Below are 12,569 nucleotides of genomic sequence, written 5' to 3' on the forward strand. Positions count from 1 at the left end.
ATGCATCACAATTGAATCGAATATTGTTTACCTCACATGATTATTTTTTTCAGATCGTTAATAAAATACGAAGAATATAACGAGCAAGGGACTTGCTCGAAATTTGATAAAAAAGTAAGATTATTCTACGTAAGAGCGGAGATTGTCTTATGTATAAGGTATATACATATGTGAGGTCTGAAATATGACGTAATGAATTATAAGAGGAAGGTCAAACGATTACTCGCGATGGAATGCATTATGCTCGTAACTCAGACCGATTATATTTTTGTCGCGGGCGAACGTCTGCGGGCGGATTAAAGGGAGCGGCAATTTAAATGATTAATGGCGCCCTTTTTCTCTGTCTCTTTCCCGGATAATTCATTAATACAGTAAAATTCATTCACTGTGGCCGTGAAATATTAACCGATGGAAGATTGAAATGGTTCCTTTCCATATTATGTATGATTCTACATAAATCAAAATTCAGAATGATATTCTTTGGACAACTATAATTGCATTTTACAAACACTCAAAACACAGATCAATGCAATAATGATCTCTAATAAAGAAGATAATTAAATAAATATAATTTTGCAACAAATCACATACATAGGCGTGTGTGTGCGCATACATACCTACTGTGTTTATGTACATAATCTTAAAACAGGCACGAAGTGACAGCAAAATCCCTCAAGAATATTTCTTATAAGCTCTGTGAATTTCATTCCATCTCCACCTTTTCATAAGCCCAACACTTTTTTATCTCTTTTTTTCAAATTTTATCCTTTCTAATTCAAATCCAGCTGTATTATAATAATAAAATAATTTCGTGTTATTTTTAGTAATATAATTTGAAAAATATAAAAATTTCTGTTATATTCTCTAGCATCCTAGCAGCATCCTAATAAAAGCATGTAGCAAAAAATAGCAGTTCCTATTTCTAACTCAATTTTAAAAAATGAACAAAATTTTAATTTATGTGCATATATATATATATATATATATATATATATATATATATATATGATATTTTCTTAATTTTATTAAGAATAAGGAAAAAAAGAAAAAGTTTTGCTTCTATCCTCGTCTATATGACGCACACTCTCTTACTGAAGTTTCTACAAAATTTATTTCGACCCGAGTTTTTGCGAATCGTGCCGTGTGTGCTCGGCACACAAATATAGGTATACACGCATACTATTTAGCGCGCGCGCATGTCGCAACCACAAAGAGTCATTGCACCGAGGAGAGCCGGATCAATGAGGCCGATTACTCAATTCTCCTCTCGCAGACGCGAGACGGACTGGTCCGGCTTGAGCGCGCTTATTTTCCACGAAAATTGTCGTCAAGGAGACATCAGGGGAGAGATTAAGGGAGAGATTGAGCAGAATTGAAAAGGCTCCCAATTAAGGCAAGACAACTGAACGCAGCTTTCTCGGAAGAACTCGCGAGCTTTAAATTTTGATGAAAGATCGAGCATGGTCGCATTACGCAGAGAAAATTAAACGGCGCGAATGAATAAGAGTTCATTGTACCATAAATTGTAATGCGCAACTCGTATCTTGTTTTACGACTGAATCACAAGCGCTGAATAACTTCAGAATATTCACACCATTCAAATAAAAAAAATATAAATTCGATATCTCTTTCTTTTGCCTTCTTTTTCTAGATTCAACAAAAATAATTCGTAATATGATTTGTATTTGTATACATATCAACGTACTTCTGTAAAAATGAATTATTAATTATTTATATCGTTCCAGTAATATAATCGATGCTAATGTACTTTCGAATGGTGTAATATCGAGCATATCAAAATAATAATATTTAATTTATTATTAAGACGCGATCACTAAAAAAATAATTTTATTAAAATACACACAAGATTAAACTCAATAATAATAATATTATATAGTTAATGTTTTTTCTAATAATATTGTAAAATCATAATTTCCTATGCAATAAGATAATATAATAAAATTGTACAATAAGTATTGTAAGTTTACAATATGTGAAATTAAATACAGTGTAAAATCAAGTAGAAATATAGCTGCAAATGCATTCAATAAAATAATGATGACAATAACACTTCTGATAAAGCAACTAATTATGTAAATACAAGCACACTCTATCAACGAAAACATCTCTAATCATATAAATTCTTTTGCTCATTATTAATTACAAAATATTTTCTACAGACAAACGCGGAAAAGTTGAAAAGAATGTTATAACTAACTCTTAATGTCTTTTCATTAATTCAAAGCAAATTTAACCAGCATTATTAATATTTGAATATAAAAAAACAAAAATTTCGAGTTCTACTAATGTCATTTTTCCTAGAAACACAGTATGCAATATTGATGACGCGCTTAGAATCCATTTCAAAGAGTGACGCTAACGTCGAGATGTATATATTTACGATATTGGATGAAGAGGAAAACTCTACACCGCGCTCGTATACGAAGGATGCAATTTACGTGAGCTCGTACTCGTAGCAAAATTGATGCCACAACACTGACAGTCAATATCGAAATCGAAACATCGAAAAGTACCTCGATATATATATATATATATATCTTGGAATCTACATAATATACCCCAGCAAAATCTGCATCCGCAAGTACGTCGGGCGCAATTCAAGTGACGCACATCCTCGTGCGGTTCTCTGCATGATTCTCAATTGCAAAATTACTCGCAAGTGCAAGGCTGATCCGCAATGCTAACCACAATGATGCTTTGCCCCAATGCGATGTATCAATGTCAACCATTATAATATATACAATATGAGACAAGATATAATCGTCACTGAACAATTTTGCGCAAGTTTGTGGAATTTATCTAAACCACAATCTACATTAGTTTACGTCTGTACTCGATATTGCATCTATTATAACGAACCTAAATACTTCATTTAAGATTTTCGCAAAGCTATCAATTAAAATTTTTTATATATGTATATTCGTTTCTCTCTGTATGTGCGCACACACTTACATAAAAAAATATACCAAAATATACTAAAAAAGTTAGAGCTAATTTAAAGTAATAATAAAAATAAAACATGTCCATATAATTTTAATAAATTTAAAAAATTTACAGTGCACATTGCGTTATAAATTATTCTTGCTTATTAAAAAATGCTTAGCGCCCCAAACTTTTTGATAAATCCTACCTATCATTTATATCAAAAAAATCCAGATTATTGATAAAAAATCATAAAAAGTATTTTACTTTACTCTACATCTATTAGACTCAATTTAAACCAGGTTCTAAATTGGCATCTGGACGCACCCGGCTCTAACACACTTTGACACACACTCGATTCAACGATCAGCGCACTTCGACATGTCGGTCGGAAATGCATCTAGCCTTTAAGTGCGGTAACTCGCGCACTTCCAAAGGCGATGGCCATTGTGTCGTGGTGCCTGGTGTTGAGGACCGCTTTACGTTCCATCGACGGTGATCGATAAAGGGCGTGCGATTGGCCGACCGATCGAGATTCCACGCGAGAATATAATAATGGCGAGAGATGACATTGTTTGAAAAGAAAAGCCGACGGAAAATGAACGACGTGCTCAAACTTGAGGAGTTTGTCATCTCGGAAAGATTCTTCACGACGTGTATAGTGAGAAGTATTGCACGTTGTTATTATTTTTACAAAATCTTAAGAAAATGTAAATTTTTCTTCTATTTCTTTGATCTAAAAATTATACATTTGCGCACTTGCTTCTGGATATATTTTATTTAGTGTGCTTTTAAGTCTTGCCATGGTAAGATCTTATCTTGAAAAAAAAAAATTATTTTTCTGATTTAAATGCTTTTACAGAAGCTAAAAAATATCCATAGAAAAGAAATTTCCCATTGTCATTAGAGGTATGAAAGACTCGATTTTTGAATCTAATGAAAACTCTTGCATTTCCAGAGGCACACTTCAAAGTCGCGTAAAAAGTCGTAAAAAGATCAAGAAATGCAGAAGAAGAGAGAGAAAGAGCAAAAGAATTCGAAAAAGTTGGAAAATTTTAACTGGTCAATCCGCTATCTTTTCCTCTCGTTCGCGCTCTTCTTTCTCTTTTCCTTTCTCTTTCGTTCACATCTTCTCTTCCATCATGCCGTCCCTTTCTAGCTACTTGAATTTCTCACGCGTTGTTCTCTCTTCGATAATGTCTAGACTGAAAGATCTTCCACGAGCTAGAACCCCGCCATTTCTACCGGCAGACATGCTTTAACGATTCGTTGCTTCTCAATGTCTGCGATGGGTGGACGATCTCGGTGGGGTGCGTGGCCATTGACATCTCGACATCGACAGACACTCGAGAAAAAAGGCGTCGAACGCCGTCAAGCGACACGTTCATTAAATATATCAATCTTCGATTTCAATAAACGACAACAAAATTGTACCTTTTTCCTCTTTTTTTATATTTTTTAAAAGACATCTGACATTCCCCTTTACTTGACGAATTTCAACAAACTAAAAGAAAAATCATGTGGCGCAGAATTTTTTAAATTAATTTATACAAAACTGTTTCACTTTCGCTATCTATTTTAATCGATGAGACATTTCATAAAGATTCATAAATTATAAGAATCAAAAATGATAAAGTCGTGATAGATTAACGAAACGCTAAACACGTTATGTTAAACAGTATGACAGATCGCTAAAACAAAATTTTATCATCAAAGTTTCACTTCCGATGGCGGCGAAATTTACGATCATCTCTCGACACGCAGCGCAAAATAAGATTAAGCGCACAAACCTTATAAAAAATTTACTCTCTCGGTTTATTGATTTATTTATGGCATGTCCATATAAAAAAAAAAAAAAATCTGTAAAACACGACATTTTCTATTTTATATATCGTAAAGTACCAGAAATGTCGAAAAAATGCGATGCAATTACTCCACGCAGCTAATTAACGCGTCAAAAATTATTGCTCCTGATCATCTTATTGGCCGAATATTGTTATTAAACAAAAGAGAGATCGATGAAAGAGAAAATTACTTATAGCCAGAGTGTCAAGCGATAATAAAACTTGATTTTGCGTTAAAGGAAAAATCGATTTTTAGAAGCGCGCGGATACAATTTTTTCCTGATGAATTGAGTAATTTCAGCTCGATGAGACATATATAGGGCAAAATCAGTGATAAGATAAAATTCTCGTGCTTCATACTTCAGATATAAGAGAAAAGTAGATTGGATAAATTTAGAACTGTTTATCGAGTGTCATATTTTATGAAAAGTACATGATGTTGCGTGAGTGTTCTGAAATTATTTTGCTTCCTTTCTATTTCAAGAAATTTTAATTACGGCAAAAAAGTTATTATACATCGTATTGAAAATCATCATATATTTTTTTCAATTGCAAATTACATCACAAATTTAGAACTGATTTATTTTCAAAATCTATTTTGCAAAAATTTTATAGAAATAGATTATTCGCACGCGTTTCAAGAAATAGATTATTAGCAATCAAAATAATATATAATTAATGAATAAAAATATAACAAAGCGTTCAATATGTAATGAAAAATTTGGTTGATAGCTATGAAACGAGTCTCTAATAAGCAGATATATCGTCCAGACATTACACAAAGAGAAAAACAACGAATCGGGTCTATCTATTTGTCGACTCGTCTTTTTTCTAATCATTATTCAAACATTAGTTAAGAAAAACCAATAGAATCAATTCACGCACACACATTCTATTGATTCTAATAAGTAAACGCAGCAGTTGTCAAATAAAGAAATCATATGATACTGTTATTGTATTTTATAATATACATATATGTAGTGTCAGTTATATAAACTCGATAAAAAACAAAAAATCGGAAACAAGATTCTGTGTATCATTAATTCGAGTTATTAACTTACTTTGCAATATGAATTTCAAAAAATCTTTTTCCTTGGTTAACTTGTATTAAGCGAGCAAAATAATTAAATTCCTTTTTTTCGATATTAAGAGAATATTAAGAGAATACAGTAAAAAATGACATTTCTCAAAACATATCAGTGCAAAAATTAGAGTTGAATTAGAAATTTGTGCACAACCGCAAATTTCAAACGTACCTCTTTTTCTTTATCGCACAATGATAAAAACCTATTACGATTTTTTGCACATTCATTCTATCGTTTGATCTTGAGGTAGCATGAGAACTCGTAAGAGACAAAGGCCGCGTTTATCTTCGCTCGAGTGTTCGTTCACTTAATGCGGTATAGTCACCCCTTTACTCTCCAAATGGCAAGGGTGCAGGCGACTTGCAAATACGAGAACCCGATGCTCTTTTGCGCTTGCGCATTTTCACCGATTCGCAGAATATTCTAAAACCATATACGTCTGGAGCATTCATTTAATAGGAAATGCATTCTTCCATTATGACCGTAAGTGCGCAGCATTATACCTCTCTCTTTTTTAAAATGATTCTTTTAAGGTAACCCATCTATAGGGTAATAACCCTATCGTAACCCATATCTCGAAAAGTATAGCATATTTCTATATTTTTTCTACTCCTCTATAGCAGCATTTGAAATACATATAATTAGATACATACATCAAATTTTTCCGAGCAATTTTACAAGTCTTTTAAAATATAAAAATAAAATCTAATAAAATCTCATCACATAGAAGGCTGTAGAATATACCCGTTTCAAGTTTAGTAATTGCGCCAAATCGCTACAAAAAAATCCATAATCCTCTCGTCGCGGTCGATCGATAATGACGAAACACGAAATCATCGGCGATTTTCGCGTTTCGTTAGAACCGGTTTTACTAAATGTTACATTGTCTGCAGTTTCTTTGGCCTCGATGCACGAAGATAAACTCCACTCACATGGACATTTGAGAAACGCCAACCGATATCGCCATTAAAGTGTACAACATCGATTTGTATTTAAAATCCGAGGTGATAAAGCCGCCGTGATGACGATTCTGCGCGACTCGAGGTCATTGTGACAGCAATAAATTAAATGACGGCGTAATAATGCATTCATCGCGGATAAAATGAGCATACATAACCGTATATAGATACGCCGCAGCGATTTCAACGAGCGGATCTGTTTAACGGCTCGTATTTTCTTGTCGGACAAGTTTTAACTACTTTTAAAGTCCCGGACAGTTACTGTCCGCCGGAATTTCGGGTATCACGTATCACGCTTATACGAAAACCGATGAGTACAGCTCGTCTATCAGGCTAAATGCAGTCTGCGTAAAATGGGGTTCAACTAACCATGATATATGCCATACGAGACTTTTTCAATAGCATTTACGAGTTATCGCTACGCCGCTTAACATGGATATGTTTAAATTTAATGAGATGTAAATAAATTTTTCTTTTTCCGATTATTGCTTATAATAAGAAAAGAAAACATTTCCAAAAATAATATAATTAATTAAAAAATATATATACATAATTGATGCTTTGTAAAAATATATAGATTAGAAAAATATCACAAACTTTCCTATTCGAGATTTCGCCTGTCAGATATCAATTCAATATCTAATTATATTGATATCATGCTTTATTCTTATATACTAGATGTCACGAGTAATAAGAAATCCTGAATTAAGCTGAATCACTAATTCAATAAAATTACTTTTCATCAGAAATAATTATTAGTTTTCTCTCGCAATTATACTTTGCTTTGTTCTATATAATTCGCTTTGTGTCATATATTTTGCTTTGATTGGATTTCCAACAAAGCCGAATGAAAATGGAATGCTTCCGCGCGTATAGACGCAAAAGAAAAGTAAGAAAGTCGACAAAGAGATCCGAGTAATTGTTTCGGATATTCTCAAGACTTCACGTATGCTCAAAGTGCCAAGAACGACGATGCCCTTTAAAAAAAAACGGCTTGTTCGGCAAACTTGAAGAATAAAATCTTGCCGTCGCTAAGTAAAATTCAGCGAAAGTCCGACGAAATAAGCTCTCGCCCAAAAACAGCCGATTAAAAGTTTCACCCGCAAAAAAAAAAAAAAATTGGCGAGTTCTCCCAAGATAAAAAAAAAGCAGTTCCGTAATATAAAAAAGTCACTTTTATTTTATTATCCGACTTCGCTCGGAAAAGAGATTCATTTCGCGAGAGGTCCTTGACCTCATACGACAGTAAACGAAGATAAATCCAGGAGAAATCTGAAAAGCGAAGCGAATCGAAGGCGAATCTTTGTATGGTCGCTCAATTATTCTTATCATCGAAACGAATCTCTTCGCGACCGACTCATTCCCGTAGTCTATCTCTTATCATTCCATCGATCTTATCTACCGCCGATTTTCTATTTCGATTTAACTCTGATATTATACATCGTCAAGCCGGATTGTGATCGCACGGTTTGGTCGTTCAAGAAGTTGGTCACATTTGTGCAAACATCGAACGTCAAATTTTAAATGATTAATCTTGACTGATAATAAATAATCTAAATTACATCAAATTCTTGACATTCATCGTGGTTGATACTCATATACATAAATTTTTGAAAGTTTGAATTAATTAAAATAGCACAGTAATAGCATTGAACTAATGAAGTAAAAAGCGTAAATAAGAATTTTTTTTTTTTTTGAAATCAGATAGCAAGATCATGCATGAATAAATATCTACGGGTATTACCCGTATACACAATTATCTTTTTAATAATTTCTCAAACTCAAATGGAAACACGGTATTCCCAATAACAATTTGTTATCGACTTTAACATCCGTTAACCGCATACGTAATATGTGTCATATATTTGATGATAAATGCAATATACATTTATGCAAACTTGCACGATAATGAATATTGCAATATTTTCAAGGACTGACCTTGCTGTTATAAGGAACTGCAATTATAAAAAATTTTAACAAACTGCATTAAAAAAAAAATGTGTATTTAAAATAATATTATCTATAGATTAAATTTTCTTAGAAGCACAGTTCAATATAAATTTCCTTATGCGTCATGTTTTTACATTAATAAATCAATAGAATTCTAAAACACGAATGACAACATAATTATTGTGATTATATCAAATTAAAATATATATATGTTTATAAAAAAATTCAATTTAATAGATTAATTAAACAAAAAGTAGATAAAAGTCAATCATACACATGATAATCTGTATACATAAAACAAAATATACGCAATTAAGTAACATTTTTCAATATTATTATGTTTTCACAATCATTCTGTTTACAGATACTTAACGTATATCTTGCATAATCAGCGACACGTGTTACTGCTTTTATCTTGAAAAACATTTAGCAAATGTTAAATGTGTAATTTTTTCGAGGAAAATTGCAAAGTTCACGAAACGCAACGAGAAGTCGATATAATATACAGTACCGGAATATCCAATATGTATACTCTTCCTATTATCGTGACATTCATAAACGCATTCGCGATCGTCGGTCGTTTCGTAAGTGATTTTAACCGTTTGCAAAATAAAATCGGCAAACATTCGAGATTGCTCGAGACACATAACGTAACGGAACAGCTGACACACGAAAAACCCGTGCGTTCATTACGCAAAAGAGATTAATGCGACTAACGTATTGCATATTCGTGAAGTTGTTCCCCCACCCTTGTTATAAAACTATTTATCGCGTTCGCGACCGCGAACGTGATTTTATGTTATAGCAAAGCTCTGCGCGAATATGATTTACGTGTGATGAGTGTCCGTCGATGCAGTATCGCGTCATCCACCTCGTACATATGTTAGCGTAATGGAAAAAAAGAATAGAAGAAAACAGTTCTGCGAACGAGCTATTCAAATAATGTGGATTTTCCGCAGACCATAACGTGAACGGAAATGCATCTTTGTCGACGGCGTGCGCTTATCTCCCCTTATTTGCTACATCCTGCTATTATTCATCTTAAAAATCATCAATATCAATATGTATTAATTACAAGCCGAGCTTTATCGTGCTTCCACAACAAATGCCATAACAAATAAACGCAGAATCTACAATGTATCTGCGGATACAATGTTAATTTTTAGAAAAACTATGCAACAATTAAAAATAATTATTAAGTAATTTCAGATCCAAATTTTTAAGTATTAATAATAATTAAAATTAATTATATTAAGATGAGACAAGTGTTGCTTAATTAACGTATATAAAATAAATTCACATTTTAATAATATCGCATTGTATTATTTTAATCTGATACTCGACAATCTATTAATTTTGTTCACGTCTTAAATAACTTGTTGATTCAAATAATTAATTCAAAATATATTCTTCGCATATACTATTATATAGATTATAGAGAGAACGAAGAGATATATGTGTTTATTCTACTTCTCCAAGCTGCAGAGAATGGCATAACCGGTTTCATCCCCAAGATAAAATCATTGAATGCCGAGGTTAATAAAAATCAAAATAAAATTACATAAACGTGATTTAAAGCGTGTATTAAAGGAATCGAAAAACTTCCGTACGAAAACTTTCTGCCTTTCGATATTCTGGTTTGTCTTATCGCCAGCACGATATTTCATCGACGATATTTCGGCAGAGGGTTGTACGCGACTTTCTAAATTGAAGTCCATCGATTGGACTTGGTTGAAGAAGAACCGATGTGGAAACTGAAGAGATAGCGAGTTCGATTCTCTATCGCGAAGCTATTTAGGCAGAAAGGAGATTGTCGCGGAGATTACAATTTCCGGCTTCGACAGCGGAATCTACATCACGGCCTTCCTTCACGGTCACCGAGACAGAGGTGCACGTCACCGCTGCTTACGTCAGCGTATGCAATCAGCTGTTTTTCTCTAGTGGAGAGTCAGTTATAACCAAGATTTAATTGTTATCTTTAACTGTTATCTGATAAACAGCGTGATTCTAACGTCTATTGTATTGTCTATGGAAAATTTCTGAATATTATTATAGTTTGTTTTGATTCCGAGTGTAACAAGAATTTTATAACAGACTCTATGGATCTAATATTGTAATTTCATTCTAAAAACACATTTTAAAAACTCGAAATGTAACAAAAAATTTCATATTACATATTTGTAGATTTTTTAATATTTAAAACATATTAAAAAAAAAAGATTATTTGAAAATGAACCAAGCGAATCATATGCTTTTTGTGCATTTCGTGCTGACTTTTGATTGAGTAATAAAACGAGGTCGAGCCTGCTTTATGATGAAGATGTAATAAAAATCTAAAAATATCGCGAATCTCTCTACGAATCTCTCTACATAATATATATATATATATATATATATATATATATATATATATATATATATTTTTCAAACAAATTACAATCTCCGAGAATTACTATATAGCGAATCAAGATAATACTTTGTATGAATACATATATGATAGCATGTTTGTGGTAAAAAAATATGACGAAACAGCATGAGTAAGCAACAGGAAATATTTCCATTGTGATTGCAAAAGACACGAAAAATATGACAACGATGTATGTCAATGTTTATTTCGAAATCAATCGCGCTTTTTTTCGATTCAAAAATTTTAATGCCATTAAAAATTTTCTCAAAAAAAAAATAGATATTAATGAATTCAATTGTTGATCGCAAAACTGATGGGACTCGATGCCTGTCGCATTCATTTGGAACGAGAACCGTATCGATGAGCGTAACCGAATGAGATAGAGTTCCATGAGAATTTCAGTTTTATCAGGTTTATACTATTTAAAACAGAGTTTTATCAGGTTTATACTATTTAATCCAGCGTGCACAGAATACAGATAAATCTCATACGAGATTGGTTGAAAAGGTATTGAATTTAACTCTTTGCCAATTTCAAATGTAATCGCGCGGTACGGAAGTTTTCTTTGAGTTGTATGTTACGAAAGCGGAGAAGCGGAAAAATTTCTCGAAATATTGCAAATAATTTTCAAATAAAATTATCAAAATATAAAGATCGTGCAAAAATAATTTCCGACAAAGATTACATTTTTTTATCAGATATTATTTTATCAGATATCAGATTATTAAAAATGAAATTAATATTGACAAACAATTAGCTGAAATGTCTTCGGGCCAATCGTTAATTGGATATCTAATCGCTTTACCGTACAGCACTTCTTCTTTAAATATTAATTTGCATATCCAATTTATGAGAAAGTATCAATTTTTGATACTTCTATTAATCTTCACACTTCTCAACTCTCGCGAATGATTGAAATATAATTTAATTAAATTATAAAAGCATTTCTCTCATCACGATATCGAATTATTGTACCTTCTCTAGAGAATTGAATTCTCTAATTTGAATTTGCATTCAAATTTACTGTAAGTGATAATGTTAAGTAAATAAATCTCCATTTTAACATCAATGTTGTATATTAATCGAGTAAGAAACTAAATGGCGTAGATCGTTTATTTGATTGTTGCCGGAAGAACGTGCCATTAAATCTTCTGTCTCATTTCGAGAGTGCGTTGTATAATTCACCTTCTCAATGATATTATCCGTGTGCATTTCACGGTCTCGCAACATTTTGACTTTCAACGAATCAATTAATAAATACTCATTGTACTATATGATTATATAGTATACTTAATTGTAGTATATTAATTTAGTTCGTAAATTATTTTATTCAAAATTAATTTTTATTCAACTTAAAAAAAAGGACTCTTGTGTAAATCAA

General features: G+C 32.2%; 1 protein-coding gene across 4 annotated transcripts in view; it reads right to left on the bottom strand.

The window, feature by feature from the left end:
- Positions 1-12,569, bottom strand: part of LOC126851536 (furin-like protease 1) — a 205,492-nt gene that overhangs the window by 184,644 nt on the left and 8,279 nt on the right. The window lies entirely within an intron of this gene.

This window comes from Cataglyphis hispanica, chromosome 8, assembly GCF_021464435.1.
Source record: "Cataglyphis hispanica isolate Lineage 1 chromosome 8, ULB_Chis1_1.0, whole genome shotgun sequence".
NCBI lineage: Eukaryota > Metazoa > Arthropoda > Insecta > Hymenoptera > Formicidae > Cataglyphis > Cataglyphis hispanica.